General features: G+C 38.4%; 1 non-coding gene across 1 annotated transcript; it reads right to left on the bottom strand.

The window, feature by feature from the left end:
- Positions 1-5405: 5405 nt before the first annotated feature.
- On the bottom strand, positions 5406-5511 carry LOC114005124 (U6 spliceosomal RNA). Its single transcript, XR_003547025.1, has one exon. It is a non-coding gene; the product is annotated as a U6 spliceosomal RNA (small nuclear RNA).
- Between the last annotated feature and the right edge of the window lie 232 nt (positions 5512-5743).

The raw sequence follows: 5743 nt of genomic DNA on the forward strand, positions 1-5743 counted from the left end.
AGTTCACGTGAAAGGGCACTCTTCACATCCACCCCTACTAAGAGTTGAGCTGGGCAGCAATTGGAAACCCAGGACCTCCTAATCATTGCTGATAGGTTTGCTATAGCAGCCTGAGTCAAGAGTAAGAATGAATCTATTACTTGGAGCTTGTGACTCTAGTGACATTAGATTTATTTCTTTCTGCTTTATTTACCTTAATACTGGATGCACGCAGGGATTTAGAAAGAATTCTGAGAAGACTGGGATGATTAATGGAATCAACTCACTGAGTTATGAAGAAAGATTGTAGGGACTGAAAATGTATTGTTTAGTTAAGCATCAGTTGTCTAAAGATATGATAATAGTCTCCAAGTACTTGAAAGATGAAAATAATATGCTGTCCTTCATATACAAATTTAAAACTCCTAGCCCATCATCTGTAGAATATATGCTCAAAGTTCTTTTTCTCCCCGGGAGAATAGCTTGTAACAATTTTAAACAACTTTCCCTCATTTAATCTCTTATGATCAATAGGACTCATGCAATGGGCCTGATTAATAATGAAACTTGAGCATGGGAAAAAAGAACTACCCATTCTAACTTTAATACAGACTGAGTTGTTGATTTTATGCTATTGATTTTTCTCCTGCACCAACCAATTCTCTAGTCTTCTGATTCTGTTACACCAGCTAGATGTCCAACAATTTAATTAATTTCTTTCACTACCTACCTGGCTTTAGGAACAGTTTTCATTTTTAATTCATATCCTTCACTACCCACCTGACTATAGGGTCAGTTTTCACATGTTAAAAGGGTCTGGTCCTGCCTGGCTGGTTCTATAGCATATTCCAGTTGCAGATCTGGTGTTACCTTTACTTCTGAGGGAATGACTATAAATTAGAGATTGCCATGACCCCTTCCTCAGGTATTTACAAGAATAGTCCACGAAACTTAGGAAAACACTTTATTTGCATTTTCTGGTTTATTAAAAAGGATACACAACAGGAAGAGCCAGAAGAAGAGATGCAGAGAAAGGAATGGGGAGGTGCGCGTGGAGCTGGGTGCACAACACTCTCAGCACCTCCGTGTATTTCCCAACCCAGAAACTTTCCAAACCCTGGGATTCAGAAAGTTAGTCACCCCTGACCATTGGTGAATAACCCAATATCCAGATCTTCTCCCTCCCTTTGCCCTATAGCAAAAATCTTTAAAAAAATAAAAAGAATTATAAGAAAGGATTAAAGTCTACATCGTGCAATTAAATAAAGGGAGAAAATGCAATCACTTAATTAGACTGGGAAGGAAAGTTTGGTTGCAGAAAACCAAAAAAAGATTAAAGGAGATCGTGAGGTACTGTCATAAGGCTATCTTTATATGGAGTTATCATCTGAGACAATGACTTCTTTTTTATGTCATTGGAGGGTGAGAATTGGAGGTTCCTTGGGCTGGAGCTGAGTTCACGTGAAAGGGCACTCTTCACATCCACCCCTACTAAGAGTTGAGCTGGGCAGCAATTGGAAACCCAGGACCTCCTAATCATTGCTGATAGGTTTGCTATAGCAGCCTGAGTCAAGAGTAAGAATGAATCTATTACTTGGAGCTTGTGACTCTAGTGACATTAGATTTATTTCTTTCTGCTTTATTTACCTTAATACTGGATGCACGCAGGGATTTAGAAAGAATTCTGAGAAGACTGGGATGATTAATGGAATCAACTCACTGAGTTATGAAGAAAGATTGTAGGGACTGAAAATGTATTGTTTAGTTAAGCATCAGTTGTCTAAAGATATGATAATAGTCTCCAAGTACTTGAAAGATGAAAATAATATGCTGTCCTTCATATACAAATTTAAAACTCCTAGCCCATCATCTGTAGAATATATGCTCAAAGTTCTTTTTCTCCCCGGGAGAATAGCTTGTAACAATTTTAAACAACTTTCCCTCATTTAATCTCTTATGATCAATAGGACTCATGCAATGGGCCTGATTAATAATGAAACTTGAGCATGGGAAAAAAGAACTACCCATTCTAACTTTAATACAGACTGAGTTGTTGATTTTATGCTATTGATTTTTCTCCTGCACCAACCAATTCTCTAGTCTTCTGATTCTGTTACACCAGCTAGATGTCCAACAATTTAATTAATTTCTTTCACTACCTACCTGGCTTTAGGAACAGTTTTCATTTTTAATTCATATCCTTCACTACCCACCTGACTATAGGGTCAGTTTTCACATGTTAAAAGGGTCTGGTCCTGCCTGGCTGGTTCTATAGCATATTCCAGTTGCAGATCTGGTGTTACCTTTACTTCTGAGGGAATGACTATAAATTAGAGATTGCCATGACCCCTTCCTCAGGTATTTACAAGAATAGTCCACGAAACTTAGGAAAACACTTTATTTGCATTTTCTGGTTTATTAAAAAGGATACACAACAGGAAGAGCCAGAAGAAGAGATGCAGAGAAAGGAATGGGGAGGTGCGCGTGGAGCTGGGTGCACAACACTCTCAGCACCTCCGTGTATTTCCCAACCCAGAAACTTTCCAAACCCTGGGATTCAGAAAGTTAGTCACCCCTGACCATTGGTGAATAACCCAATATCCAGATCTTCTCCCTCCCTTAGAAGTTAGCAATTGGGTTGACAGTTCCACATTTTATTACAAGTTTCAGTCTTTCTGGTGACCAGCCTCCACCAAAAGTTGTCTCATTACAAAACAAAGAAAGAAAGCTATCACTTTTATCATTCATGAAAGTCAAATGGTTTGGGGAATAGTGTGCCATAAACTGGGGACAAAGACCCAAAAGTATTTTTCTGTGATACCACAATTACAGACCACCCACACTGAGTTAGCTATCGCAAAGTAAAACACTGAGCCACTGATTGAAGCACTTATCATACACACACACAGAAGTGTATACCATTGTCATTCTGACCAAGTGTTCATGTTGGCTCATTTCTTATTGTCTGCTTTGTTTGGACCAAACTTTAGTCAGGCTCCTTTATTTCCCTCAAGTCCCTGAACTTTGGTTTCTCCCCACTCCTGAACAAGTATTAAGATGCAGACTCTGCCTCTTTATTAGTAACACAGAAACACAGGAGTGCAGGGTGGTCAGGTATGTGGGTTCTTGTCCAGAGCTCACAAGGAATTAGACACAGATGAAGGTAGGCAAGTGGAGTTTAATAAGAGAGGTAAGGAAGAACAGCGTGCCCAAGCGGAGAGTGAGAAATGAATGGGTTGCTAAAGAGGAACTAAGATGAGAGGTTTTTATTTTGGTCTGAGGGGCTTTGTTCTGCCTTCTTGCACATGCGTTCCACTCATGGTAGGGGTCACATGTTAGATGGGTCTGGTTAGTCTTCCTGTTTTTGCAGTGGATATGAAAGTCAGGAGACTCTTTTCTGATAAAAAGAATGTGGAATGTGGTGACACCAGAAAAAAAGCTTTTGTTTTAGGTCAATCATTGAGTCATTGACTACTTCAAGATGTTTCTTTTGGAGCTGCTACACTAGGGTGACTTTTCCTTCTGTGAAAAGAACTTGTCTCCATTTTTAAATTTAAAAGAGAGTTCCCAAATGAGTAGCCCTTCATATAGCAAAGACCTTAATTTTTATACAGCTTTTTTTTTTTTTTTCTTCACGGAAATATTGATTAATAGCCACAAAGATTTTAATTATTTAGGCTTGAAGTATGGGTGCAATTTTTGGTCCCTTGGTGCCAGTAATTTTCTCTGATATTATTCTTGAGGATTTGGGGCTTATCTTAGAGTATCGATCAGGCCCAGGTTGGCTTTCCATCAGACTTAGATTCTGGAGCTAAGAAATTAACATACCCTGGACTTTGACTCTAATTGCTCTTTCACGTAACCTGTGTGTGTGTGTGTGGGGGGTGGGGGGAGGTCGGGGGCCGGGGGTCTGTCATAGTTGGGCCTGGAAAGACAAGGGTTAAGGAGAAAGGGAATGTAAGTTTTCAAAGAGCAGTACTCAGCTCTCCGGCTTTAAGTTATCCCCTTTCTGACAGCATTGCATTATGATTTTCCTAATGCCTAACTGTCTAGCCAGTTTCTACCTGACTAGCTTACCCCAAGAATGTTAGTATAGTATAGTTGTGCAAGTGTTAGCTAATTTATTTGAGAAAATAGTCCCTTGCTTATTAAATTAATATTATAAATTGTTTACCTAAAATTAAATGTATCAATGAAACATATTTTCAGATAATATTTGTTTAATATTAGAACACACGAATTGCATTTTCTGTCAGATGGCACCTTTTTTCTTACTCATGACCCTTGCTTGCCTAACTTTCTCTTACATGATTTTGCAAAGCTTTGTTTGCCTCTCCCTCTCCCAAAAACAAAAACAAAACTTTTTCTGTTTGATTCTGAGACACAAGCAGGTGCCTGAGTTCAGAATAGTCTCTCCACAGCAAGTCTTTCTGAATAGTCTCTTCTTATCTAAATCGGAATTTCTTTTGATTTAACTCTATAAATCAAGTGTTATTAATGCTACAGCTACTTCAGATATCCATATTAGTATCAAGCCCACGTAGCCAAAATAAAATGAAGAATTAAACAACGATATCATAGACCTGGGCAATGAACAATAAGTAGTCTGGATAATTTTTTGAATTTATGAAGATACTTTATGAAAGGTGCTTTTTTATACAAGCTAAGTTTAAAATGAAAGAAAGATAAATACACATCATTTTAAAAAATAGGATTTGTCTGCACACAAAGAAAATTTCTTAAAATTATATTACCTTATTTTTGTGAGCTCTCATATATACAGCATTATATTAATCTTTTTATTCATATAAATAAAACCAGGCATTGTCCAACTCATTGTAAAAAGAGAACACAACTGCATTAGTTTTTAATTAAATAATAAAAATATTGGGACCAGCAGCTGGCATAAAGGTTACGACATGACTCCCACATGGCTGATTGTGGTTTGAGTCCCAGACCCGGCAGCTTGAAACTCATAGCAGGCACGTGTACAGGCATGCACAAAGTCCCAAGAAGAGATGAGAAGAGATGGGATTGCAACTTGGCCCTACCCCTAGGGGGTGATTCTCTGCTTTCTATCTCTCTGTTTCATCACTCTGGTGAGTGCACACACCCTATAACAAAATTCTCTCAAAAAAAAAAAAAAAAGAATAAAAATATGAATGCCTCTTGGGAACCAGCAGTTAGCATAATGGCTATGTTGCTGGACTCCCACGTAGTCGACCGCGGTTCGCATCCCGGACCCGGTGGCTTAAAACTCACGCCGGGCATGTGAGCATGCATGCCCAAGATCCCGAGAGGAGGATGGAGGAGAAGGGATTGTGGCGTGACCATCCCCCCTGGGGGGTGACTTCTCGCTTTCTGTCTCTATGTCTCTCTCTGTCTGGCAAGCGCATGCTCCCTATAGCAAAAACCTCTCCCCCCCAAAAAAATATGAATGCTTCAGAAACATGTATGTTATCTTTGTGCAAACGTCATGTCAGTCTTTCTGTATTATTTGAATTTTAGTATATGTGCTGCTAAAGTGAGCACCCAATCTTTTTTTTTTTTTTTAATTGTTATTATTAGAAAGATATTTGGGATGAGTAACAGGTTCAGGGCCTCATTACTATAATAATAAAAAGGCCAATAATTTTTCTCATCAAATAGTAATAATTCTTGGATTATCCCAAAGTCACTAGAATGGCAAAGGAAAAAAAAAAAAAAAACTAATTTCATAAAATATGAGGTTTTAGCCATTAGAGATTTGTGTGTTAATATAGTA

Source organism: Tupaia chinensis, unplaced genomic scaffold, assembly GCF_000334495.1.
Source record: "Tupaia chinensis unplaced genomic scaffold, TupChi_1.0 Scaffold142527_1, whole genome shotgun sequence".
In the NCBI taxonomy this organism is placed as follows: Eukaryota; Metazoa; Chordata; class Mammalia; order Scandentia; family Tupaiidae; genus Tupaia; species Tupaia belangeri.